The sequence below is a fragment of the Gnatocerus cornutus genome, unplaced genomic scaffold (assembly GCF_029298725.1).
Source record: "Gnatocerus cornutus isolate USDA-ARS CGAHR unplaced genomic scaffold, icGnaCorn1.1 ctg00000036.1, whole genome shotgun sequence".
NCBI lineage: Eukaryota > Metazoa > Arthropoda > Insecta > Coleoptera > Tenebrionidae > Gnatocerus > Gnatocerus cornutus.
The window spans coordinates 134,305-146,981 of NW_028275385.1; positions in this window are offsets into that span (position 1 = coordinate 134,305).

A 12,677-nucleotide genomic window follows, 5' to 3' on the forward strand; every position below is an offset into this window, starting at 1 on the left:
CGTCGTTTTGCATCGAAATATGCGGTTTTCTGTAAGAATTTTGATGATTTCGTGCAGAATTCTGCTGTTTTCTTGCAATTCAGCTGTTGAATCTAGGTAAAAAGTCATGATTTTGTAGATTTCGTGCTCTTCTTGGCGAATTCAAGATAGAAAACAACGAAAATCGGCGAGAAATCGTTGTTTTGCATCGAAATATGCGGTTTTCTGTAAGAATTTTGATGATTTCGTGCAGAATTCTGCTGTTTTCTTGCAATTCAGCCGTTGAATCTATATAAAAAGTCATGATTTTGTAGATTTCGTGCTCTTCTTGGCGAATTCAAGATAGAAAACAACGAAAATCGGCGAGAAATCGTTGTTTTGCATCGAAATATGCAGTTTTCTCTAAGAATTTTGATGATTTCGTGCAGAATTTTGCTGTTTTCTTGCAATTCAGCTGTTGAATCTTGGTAAAAAGTCATGACTTTGTAGATTTTGTGCTCTTCTTTGCGAATTCAAGCCAGAAAACAACGAAAATCGGCGAGAAATCGTCGTTTTGCATCGAAATATGCGGTTTTCTGTAAGAATTTTGATGATTTCGTGCAGAATTCTGCTGTTTTCTTGCAATTCAGCCGTTGAATCTTGGTAAAAAGTGATGATTTTGTAGATTCCGTGCTCTTCTTTGCGAATTCAAGATAGAAAACAACGAAAATCCGCGAGAAATCGTCGTTTTGCATCGAAATATGCGGTTTTCTCTAAGAATTTTGATGATTTCGTGCAGAATTCTGCTGTTTTCTTGCAATTCAGCCGTTGAATCTTAGTAAAAAGTAATGATTTTGTAGATTTTGTGCTCTTCTTTGCGAATTCAAGCCAGAAAACAACAAAAATCGGCGAGAAATCGTCGTTTTGCATCGAAATATGCGGTTTTCTCTAAGAATTTTGACGATTTCGTGCAGAATTCTGCTGTTTTCTTGCAATTCAGCTGTTGAATCTTGGTAAAAAGTCATGATTTTGTAGATTTTGTGCTCTTCTTTGCGAATTTAAGATAGAAAACAACGAAAATCAGCGAGAAATCGTCGTTTTGCATCGAAATATGCGGATTTCTCTAAGAATTTTGATGATTTCGTGCAGAATTCTGCTGTTTTCTTTCAATTCAGCCGTTGAATCTTGGTAAAAAGTCATGATTTTGTAGATTTCGTGCCCTTCTTTGCAAATTCATGCTAAAAAACAACGAAAATCGGCGAGAAATCGTCGTTTTGCATCGAAATATGCGGTTTTCTGTAAGAATTTTGATGATTTCGTGCAGAATTCTGCTGTTTCCTTGCAATTCAGCCGTTGAATCTTGGTAAAAAGTCATGTTTTTGTAGATTTCGTGCTCTTCTTTGCGAATTCAAGCCAGATAACAACGAAAATCGGCGAGAAATCGTCGTTTTGCATCGAAATATGCGGTTTTCTGTAAGAATTTTGATGATTTCGTGCAGAATTCTGCTGTTTTCTTGCAATTCAGCTGTTGAATCTAGGTAAAAAGTCATGATTTTGTAGATTTCGTGCTCTTCTTTGCGAATTCAAAATAGAAAACAACGAAAATCAGCGAGAAATCGTCGTTTTGCATCGAAATATGCGGTTTTCTCTAAGAATTTTGATGATTTCGTGCAGAATTCTGCTGTTTTCTTGCAATTCAGCCGTTGAATCTTGGTAAAAAGTCATGATTTTGTAGATTTCGTGTTCTTCTTTGCGAATTCAAGCCAGAAAACAACGAAAATCGGCGAGAAATCGTCGTTTTGCATCGAAAAATGCGGTTTTCTGTAAGAATTTTGATGATTTCGTGCAGAATTTTGCTGTTTTCTTGCAATTCAGCCGTTGAATCTTTGTAAAAAGTCATGATTTTGTAGATTTCGTGCTCTTCTTTGCGAATTCAAGCCAGAAAACAACGAAAATCGGCGAGAAATCGTCGTTTTGCATCGAAATATGCGGTTTTCTGTAAGAATTTTGATGATTTCGTGCAGAATTCTGCTGTTTTCTTGCAATTCAGCCGTTGACTCTTGGTAAAAAGTCATGATTTTGTAGATTCCGTGCTCCTCTTTGCGAATTCAAGATAGAAAACAACGAAAATCAGCGAGAAATCGTCGTTTTGCATCGAAATTTGCGGATTTCTCTAAGAATTTTGATGATTTCGTGCAGAATTCTGCTGTTTTCTTGCAATTCAGCCGTTGAATCTTGGTAAAATGTGATGATTTTATAGATTTCGTGCTCTTCTTTGCGAATTCAAGCCAGAAAACAACGAAAATCGGCGAGAAATCGTCGTTTTGCATCGAAATATGCGGTTTTCTCTAAGAATTTTGACGATTTCGTGCAGAATTCTGCTGTTTACTTGCAATTCAGCCGTTGAATCTTGGTAAAAAGTCATGATTTTGTAGATTTCGTGCTCTTCTTTGCGAATTCAAAATAGAAAACAACGAAAATCAGCGAGAAATCGTCGTTTTGCATCGAAATATGCGGTTTTCTCTAAGAATTTTGATGATTTCGTGCAAAATTCTGCTGTTTTCTTATAATTCAGCAGTTGAATCTTGGTAAAAAGTCATGGTTTTGTAGATTTCGTGCTCTTCTTTGCAAATTCATGCCAGAAAACAACGAAAATCGCCGAGAAATCGTCGTTTTGCATCGAAATATGCGGTTTTCTGTAAGAATTTTGATGATTTCGTGCAGAATTCTGCGGTTTTCTTGCAATTCAGCCGTTGAATCTTGGTAAAAAGTCATGATTTTGTAGATTTCGTGCTCTTCTTTGCAAATTCAAGCCAGAAAACAACGAAAATCGGCGAGAAATCGTCGTTTTGCATCGAAATATGCGGTTTTCTGTAAGAATTTTGATGATTTCGTGCAGAATTCTGCTGTTTTCTTGCAATTCAGCTGTTGAATCTAGGTAAAAAGTCATGATTTTGTAGATTTCGTGCTCTTCTTGGCGAATTCAAGATAGAAAACAACGAAAATCGGCGAGAAATCGTTGTTTTGCATCGAAATATGCGGTTTTCTGTATGAATTTTGATGATTTCGTGCAGAATTCTGCTGTTTTCTTGCAATTCAGCCGTTGAATCTATGTAAAAAGTCATGATTTTGTAGATTTCGTGCTCTTCTTGGCGAATTCAAGATAGAAAACAACGAAAATCGGCGAGAAATCGTTGCTTTGCATCGAAATATGCAGTTTTCTCTAAGAATTTTGATGATTTCGTGCAGAATTCTGCTGTTTTCTTGCAATTCAGCTGTTGAATCTTGGTAAAAAGTCATGATTTTGTAGATTTTGTGCTCTTCTTTGCGAATTCAAGCCAGAAAACAACGAAAATCGGCGAGAAATCGTCGTTTTGCATCGAAATATGCGGTTTTCTGTAAGAATTTTGATGATTTCGTGCAGAATTCTGCTGTTTTCTTCCAATTCAACCGTTGAATCTTGGTAAAAAGTGATGATTTTGTAGATTCCGTGCTCTTCTTTGCGAATTCAAGATAGAAAACAACGAAAATCCGCGAGAAATCGTCGTTTTGCATCGAAATATGCGGTTTTCTCTAAGAATTTTGATGATTTCGTGCAGAATTCTGCTGTTTTCTTGCAATTCAGCCGTTGAATCTTAGTAAAAAGTAATGATTTTGTAGATTTTGTGCTCTTCTTTGCAAATTCAAGCCAGAAAACAACGAAAATCGGCGAGAAATCGTCGTTTTGCATCGAAATATGCGGTTTTCTGTAAGAATTTTGATGATTTCGTGCAGAATTCTGCTGTTTTCTTGCAATTCAGCCGTTGAATCTTGGTAAAAAGTCATGATTTTGTAGATTTTGTGCTCTTCTTTGCGAATTTAAGATAGAAAACAACGAAAATCAGCGAGAAATCGTCGTTTTGCATCGAAATATGCGGTTTTCTCTAAGAATTTTGATAATTTCGTGCAGAATTCTGCTGTTTTCTTTCAATTCAGCCGTTGAATCTTGGTAAAAAGTCATGATTTTGTAGATTTCGTGCTCTTCTTTGCAAATTCATGCTAAAAAACAACGAAAATCGGCGAGAAATCGTCGTTTTGCATCGAAATATGCGGTTTTCTGTAAGAATTTTGATGATTTCGTGCAGAATTCTGCTGTTTCCTTGCAATTCAGCCGTTGAATCTTGGTAAAAAGTCATGTTTTTGTAGATTTCGTGCTCTTCTTTGCGAATTCAAGCCAGATAACAACGAAAATCGGCGAGAAATCGTCGTTTTGCATCGAAATATGCGGTTTTCTGTAAGAATTTTGATGATTTCGTGCAGAATTCTGCTGTTTTCTTGCAATTCAGCTGTTGAATCTAGGTAAAAAGTCATGATTTTGTAGATTTCGTGCTCTTCTTGGCGAATTCAAGATAGAAAACAACGAAAATCGGCGAGAAATCGTTGTTTTGCATCGAAATATGCGGTTTTCTGTAAGAATTTTGATGATTTTGTGCAGAGTTCTGCTGTTTTCTTGCAATTCAGCCGTTGAATCTATGTAAAAAGTCATGATTTTGTAGATTTCGTGCTCTTCTTTGCAAATTCAAGCCAGAAAACAACGAAAATCGGCGAGAAATCGTCGTTTTGCATCGAAATATGCGGTTTTCTGTAAGAATTTTGATGATTTCGTGCAGAATTCTGCTGTTTTCTTGCAATTCAGCTGTTGAATCTAGGTAAAAAGTCAGGATTTTGTAGATTTCGTGCTCTTCTTGGCAAATTCAAGATAGAAAACAACGAAAATCGGCGAGAAATCGTTGTTTTGCATCGAAATATGCGGTTTTCTGTATGAATTTTGATGATTTCGTGCAGAATTCTGCTGTTTTCTTGCAATTCAGCCGTTGAATCTATGTAAAAAGTCATGATTTTGTAGATTTCGTGCTCTTCTTGGCGAATTCAAGATAGAAAACAACGAAAATCGGCGAGAAATCGTTGCTTTGCATCGAAATATGCAGTTTTCTCTAAGAATTTTGATGATTTCGTGCAGAATTCTGCTGTTTTCTTGCAATTCAGCTGTTGAATCTTGGTAAAAAGTCATGATTTTGTAGATTTTGTGCTCTTCTTTGCGAATTCAAGCCAGAAAACAACGAAAATCGGCGAGAAATCGTCGTTTTGCATCGAAATATGCGGTTTTCTGTAAGAATTTTGATGATTTCGTGCAGAATTCTGCTGTTTTCTTGCAATTCAGCCGTTGAATCTTGGTAAAAAGTGATGATTTTGTAGATTCCGTGCTCTTCTTTGCGAATTCAAGATAGAAAACAACGAAAATCCGCGAGAAATCGTCGTTTTGCATCGAAATATGCGGTTTTCTCTAAGAATTTTGATGATTTCGTGCAGAATTCTGCTGTTTTCTTGCAATTCAGCCGTTGAATCTTAGTAAAAAGTAATGATTTTGTAGATTTTGTGCTCTTCTTTGCGAATTCAAGCCAGAAAACAACGAAAATCGGCGAGAAATCGTCGTTTTGCATCGAAATATGCGGTTTTCTCTAAGAATTTTGACGATTTTGTGCAGAATTCTGCTGTTTTCTTGCAATTCAGCCGTTGAATCTTGGTAAAAAGTCATGATTTTGTAGATTTTGTGCTCTTCTTTGCGAATTTAAGATAGAAAACAACGAAAATCAGCGAGAAATCGTCGTTTTGCATCGAAATATGCGGTTTTCTCTAAGAATTTTGATAATTTCGTGCAGAATTCTGCTGTTTTCTTTCAATTCAGCCGTTGAATCTTGGTAAAAAGTCATGATTTTGTAGATTTCGTGCTCTTCTTTGCAAATTCATGCTAAAAAACAACGAAAATCGGCGAGAAATCGTCGTTTTGCATCGAAATATGCGGTTTTCTGTAAGAATTTTGATGATTTCGTGCAGAATTCTGCTGTTTCCTTGCAATTCAGCCGTTGAATCTTGGTAAAAAGTCATGTTTTTGTAGATTTCGTGCTCTTCTTTGCGAATTCAAGCCAGATAACAACGAAAATCGGCGAGAAATCGTCGTTTTGCATCGAAATATGCGGTTTTCTGTAAGAATTTTGATGATTTCGTGCAGAATTCTGCTGTTTTCTTGCAATTCAGCTGTTGAATCTAGGTAAAAAGTCATGATTTTGTAGATTTCGTGCTCTTCTTGGCGAATTCAAGATAGAAAACAACGAAAATCGGCGAGAAATCGTTGTTTTGCATCGAAATATGCGGTTTTCTGTAAGAATTTTGATGATTTCGTGCAGAGTTCTGCTGTTTTCTTTCAATTCAGCCGTTGAATCTTGGTAAAAAGTCATGATTTTGTAGATTTCGTGCTCTTCTTTGCGAATTCAAGATAGAAAACAACGAAAATCAGCGAGAAAACGTCGTTTTGCATCGAAATATGCGGATTTCTCTAAGAATTTTGATGATTTCGTGCAGATTTCTGCTGTTTTCTTGCAATTCAGCCGTTGAATTATGGTCAAAAGTCATGATTTTGTAGATTTCGTGCTCTTCTTTGCAAATTCAAGCCAGAAAACAACGAAAATCGGCGAGAAATCGTCGTTTTGCATCGAAATATGCGGTTTTCTCTAAGAATTTTGATGATTTCGTGCAGAATTCTGCTGTTTTCTGGCAATTCAGCCGTTGAATCTTGGTAAAAAGTTATGATTTTGTAGATTTCGTGCTCTTCTTTGCGAATTCAAGCCAGAAAACAACGAAAATCGGCGAGAAATCGTCGTTTTGCATCGAAATATGCGGTTTTCTGTAAGAATTTTGATGATTTCGTGCAGAATTCTGCTGTTTTCTTGCAATTCAGCCGTTGAATCTTAATAAAAAGTCATGATTTTGTAGATTTCGTGCTCTTCTTTGCGAACTCAAGCCAGAAAACCACGAAAATCGGCGTGAAATCGTCGTTTTGCATCGAAATATGCTGTTTTCTCTAAGAATTTTGTTGATTTCGTGCAGAATTCTGCTGTTTTCTTGCAATTCAGCCGTTGAATCTTGGTAAAAAGTGATGATTTTGTAGATTTCGTGCTCTTCTTTGCGAATTCAAGGCAGAAAACTACGAAAATCGGCGAGAAATCGTTGTTTTGCATCGAAATATGCGGTTTTCTCTAAGAATTTTGATGATTTCGTGCAGAATTCTGCTGTTTTCTTGCAATTCAGCCGTTGAATCTTGGTAAAAAGTCATGATTTTGTAGATTTCGTGCTCTTCTTTGCGAATTCAAGCCAGAAAACAACGAAAATCGGCGAGAAATCGTCGTTTTGCATCGAAAAATGCGGTTTTCTGTAAGAATTTTGATGATTTCGTGCAGAATTTTGCTGTTTTCTTGCAATTCAGCCGTTGAATCTTTGTAAAAAGTCATGATTTTGTAGATTTCGTGCTCTTCTTTGCGAATTCAAGCCAGAAAACAACGAAAATCGGCGAGAAATCGTCGTTTTGCATCGAAATATGCGGTTTTCTGTAAGAATTTTGATGATTTCGTGCAGAATTCTGCTGTTTTCTTGCAATTCAGCCGTTGACTCTTGGTAAAAAGTTATGATTTTGTAGATTCCGTGCTCCTCTTTGCAAATTCAAGATAGAAAACAACGAAAATCAGCGAGAAATCGTCGTTTTGCATCGAAATTTGCGGTTTTCTCTAAGAATTTTGATGATTTCGTGCAGAATTCTGCTGTTTTCTTGCAATTCAGCTGTTGAATCTAGGTAAAAAGTTATGATTTTGTAGATTTCGTGCTCTTCTTGGCGAATTCAAGATAGAAAACAACGAAAATCGGCGAGAAATCGTTGTTGTGCATCGAAATATGCGGTTTTCTGTAAGAATTTTGATGATTTCGTGCAGAGTTCTGCTGTTTTCTTGCAATTCAGCCGTTGAATCTATGTAAAAAGTCATGATTTTGTATATTCCGTGCTCTTCTTGGCGAATTCGAGATAGAAAACAACGAAAATCGGCGAGAAATCGTTGTTTTGCATCGAAATATGCAGTTTTCTCTAAGAATTTTGATGATTTCGTGCAGAATTCTGCTGTTTTCTTGCAATTCAGCCGTTGAATCTTGGTAAAAAGTCATGATTTTGTAGATTTCGTGCTCTTCTTTGCGAATTCAAGCCAGAAAACAACGAAAATCGGCGAGAAATCGTCGTTTTGCATCGAAATATGCGGTTTTCTGTAAGAATTTTGATGATTTCGTGCTGAATTCTGCTGTTTTCTTGCAATTCAGCCGTAGAATCTTGGTAAAAAGTGATGATTTTGTAGATTCCGTGCTATTCTTTGCGAATTCAAGATAGAAAACAACGAAAATCCGCGAGAAATCGTTGTTTTGCATCGAAATATGCGGTTTTCTCTAAGAATTTTGATGATTTCGTGCAGAATTCTGCTGTTTTCTTGCAATTCAGCCGTTGAATCTTGGTAAAAAGTAATGATTTTGGAGATTTCGTGCTCTTCTTTGCGAATTCAAGCCAGAAAACAACGAAAATCGGCGAGAAATCGTCGTTTTGCATCGAAATATGCGGTTTTCTCTAAGAATTTTGACGATTTCGTGCAGAATTCTGCTGTTTTCTTGCAATTCAGCCGTTGAATCTTGGTAAAAAGTCATGATTTTGTAGATTTTGTGCTCTTCTTTGCGAATTTAAGATAGAAAACAACGAAAATCAGCGAGAAATCGTCGTTTTGCATCGAAATATGCGGTTTTCTCTAAGAATTTTGATGATTTCGTGCAGAATTCTGCTGTTTTCTTTCAATTCAGCCGTTGAATCTTGGTAAAAAGTCATGATTTTGTAGATTTCGTGCTCTTCTTTGCGAATTCAAGATAGAAAGCAACGAAAATCGGCGAGAAATCGTCGTTTTGCATCGAAATATGCGGTTTTCTGTAAGAATTTTGATGATTTCGTGCAGAATTCTGCTGTTTTCTTGCAATTCAGCCGTTGAATCTTGGTAAAAAGTCATGATTTTGTAGATTTTGTGCTCTTCTTTGCGAATTTAAGATAGAAAACAACGAAAATCAGCGAGAAATCGTCGTTTTGCATCGAAATATGCGGTTTTCTCTAAGAATTTTGATGATTTCGTGCAGAATTCTGCTGTTTTCTTTCAATTCAGCCGTTGAATCTTGGTAAAAAGTCATGATTTTGTAGATTTCGTGCTCTTCTTTGCAAATTCATGCTAAAAAACAACGAAAATCGGCGAGAAATCGTCGTTTTGCATCGAAATATGCGGTTTTCTGTAAGAATTTTGATGATTTCGTGCAGAATTCTGCTGTTTCCTTGCAATTCAGCCGTTGAATCTTGGAAAAAAGTCATGTTTTTGTAGATTTCGTGCTCTTCTTTGCGAATTCAAGCCAGATAACAACGAAAATCGGCGAGAAATCGTTGTTTTGCATCGAAATATGCAGTTTTGTCTAAGAATTTTGATGATTTCGTGCAGAATTCTGCTGTTTTCTTGCAATTCAGCCGTTGAATCTTGGTAAAAAGTCATGATTTTGTAGATTTCGTGCTCTTCTTTGCGAATTCAAGCCAGAAAACAACGAAAATCGGCGAGAAATCGTCGTTTTGCATCGAAATATGCGGTTTTCTGTAAGAATTTTGATGATTTCGTGCTGAATTCTGCTGTTTTCTTGCAATTCAGCCGTAGAATCTTGGTAAAAAGTGATGATTTTGTAGATTCCGTGCTATTCTTTGCGAATTCAAGATAGAAAACAACGAAAATCCGCGAGAAATCGTTGTTTTGCATCGAAATATGCGGTTTTCTCTAAGAATTTTGATGATTTCGTGCAGAATTCTGCTGTTTTCTTGCAATTCAGCCGTTGAATCTTGGTAAAAAGTAATGATTTTGGAGATTTCGTGCTCTTCTTTGCGAATTCAAGCCAGAAAACAACGAAAATCGGCGAGAAATCGTCGTTTTGCATCGAAATATGCGGTTTTCTCTAAGAATTTTGACGATTTCGTGCAGAATTCTGCTGTTTTCTTGCAATTCAGCCGTTGAATCTTGGTAAAAAGTCATGATTTTGTAGATTTTGTGCTCTTCTTTGCGAATTTAAGATAGAAAACAACGAAAATCAGCGAGAAATCGTCGTTTTGCATCGAAATATGCGGTTTTCTCTAAGAATTTTGATGATTTCGTGCAGAATTCTGCTGTTTTCTTTCAATTCAGCCGTTGAATCTTGGTAAAAAGTCATGATTTTGTAGATTTCGTGCTCTTCTTTGCGAATTCAAGCCAGAAAACAACGAAAATCGGCGAGAAATCGTCGTTTTGCATCGAAAAATGCGGTTTTCTGTAAGAATTTTGATGATTTCGTGCAGAATTTTGCTGTTTTCTTGCAATTCAGCCGTTGAATCTTTGTAAAAAGTCATGATTTTGTAGATTTCGTGCTCTTCTTTGCGAATTCAAGCCAGAAAACAACGAAAATCGGCGAGAAATCGTCGTTTTGCATCGAAATATGCGGTTTTCTGTAAGAATTTTGATGATTTCGTGCAGAATTCTGCTGTTTTCTTGCAATTCAGCCGTTGACTCTTGGTAAAAAGTCATGATTTTGTAGATTCCGTGCTCCTCTTTGCGAATTCAAGATAGAAAACAACGAAAATCAGCGAGAAATCGTCGTTTTGCATCGAAATATGCGGTTTTCTCTAAGAATTTTGATGATTTCGTGCAAAATTCTGCTGTTTTCTTACAATTCAGCAGTTGAATCTTGGTAAAAAGTCATGATTTTGTAGATTTCGTGTTCTTCTTTGCGAATTCAAGCCAGAAAACAACGAAAATCGGCGAGAAATCGTCGATTTGCATCGAAAAATGCGGTTTTCTGTAAGAATTTTGATGATTTCGTGCAGAATTCTGCTGTTTTCTTGCAATTCAGCCGTTGAATCTTGGTAAAAAGCCATGATTTTGTAGATTTCGTGCTCTTCTTTCGAATTCAAGCCAGAAAACAACGAAAATCGGCGAGAAATCGTTGTTTTGCATCGAAATATGCGGTTTTCTGTAAGAATTTTGATGATTTCGTGCAGAATTCAGCTGTTTTCTTGCAATTCAGGCGTTGAATCTAGGTAAAAAGTCATGATTTTGTAGATTTTGTGCTCTTCTTGGCGAATTCAAGATAGAAAACAACGAAAATCGGCGAGAAATTGTTGTTTTGCATCGAAATATGCAGTTTTCTCTAAGAATTTTGATGATTTCGTGCAGAATTCTGCTGTTTTCTTGCAATTCAGCCGTTGAATCTAGGTAAAAAGTCATGATTTTGTAGATTTCGTGCTCTTCTTTGCGAATTCAAGCCAGAAAACAACGAAAATCGGCGAGAAATCGTCGTTTTGCATCGAAATATGCGGTTTTCTGTAAGAATTTTGATGATTTCGTGCAGAATTCTGCTGTTTTCTTGCAATTCAGCCGTAGAATCTTGGTAAAAAGTGATGATTTTGTAGATTTCGTGCTTTTCTTTGCGAATTCAAGCCAGAAAACAACGAAAATCGGCGAGAAATCGTTGTTTTGCATCGAAATATGCGGTTTTCTGTAAAAATTTTGATGATTTCGTGCAGAATTCTGCTGTTTTCTTGCAATTCAGCCGTTGAATCTTGGTAAAAAGTCATGATTTTGTAGATTTCGTGTTCTTCTTTGCGAATTCAAGCCAGAAAACAACGAAAATCGGCGAGAAATCGTCGATTTGCATCGAAAAATGCGGTTTTCTGTAAGAATTTTGATGATTTCGTGCAGAATTCTGCGGTTTTCTTGCAATTCAGCCGTTGAATCTTGGTAAAAAGTCATGATTTTGTAGATTTCGTGCTCTTCTTTGCGAATTCAAGCCAGAAAACAACAAAAATCGGCGAGAAATCGTCGTTTTGCATCGAAATATGCGGTTTTCTGTAAGAATTTTGATGATTTCGTGCAGAATTCTGCTGTTTTCTTGCAATTCAGCCGTTGAATCTTGGTAAAAAGCCATGATTTTGTAAATTTCGTGCTCTTCTTTCGAATTCAAGCCAGAAAACAACGAAAATCGGCAAGAAATCGTCGTTTTGCATCGAAATATGCGGTTTTCTGTAAGAATTTTGATGATTTCGTGCAGAATTCTGCTGTTTTCTTGCAATTCAGCCGTTGAATCTTGGTAAAAAGCCATGATTTTGTAGATTTCGTGCTCTTCTTTCGAATTCAAGCCAGAAAACAACGAAAATCGGCAAGAAATCGTCGTTTTGCATCGAAATATGCGGTTTTCTGTAAGAATTTTGATGATTTCGTGCAGAATTCTGCTGTTTTCTTGCAATTCAGCCGTTGAATCTAGGTAAAAAGTCATGATTTTATAGATTTCGTGCCCTTCTTGGCGAATTCAAAATAGAAAACAACGAAAATCGGCGAGAAATCGTTGTTTTGCATCGAAATATGCGGTTTTCTGTAAGAATTTTGATGATTTCGTGCAGAATTCTGCTGTTTTCTTGCAATTCAGCCGTTGAATCTAGGTAAAAAGTCATGATTTTGTAGATTTTGTGCTCTTCTTGGCGAATTCAAGATAGAAAAAACGAAAATCGGCGAGAAATTGTTGTTTTGCATCGAAATATGCAGTTTTCTCTAAGAATTTTGATGATTTTGTGCAGAATTCTGCTGTTTTCTTGCAATTCAACTGTTGAATCTAGGGAAAAAGTCATGATTTTGTAGATTTCGTGCTCTTCTTTGCGAATTCAAACCAGAAAACAACGAAAATCGGCGAGAAATCGTCGTTTTGCATCGAAATATGCGGTTTTCTGTAAGAATTTTGATGATTTCGTGCAGAATTCTGCTGTTTTCTTGCAATTC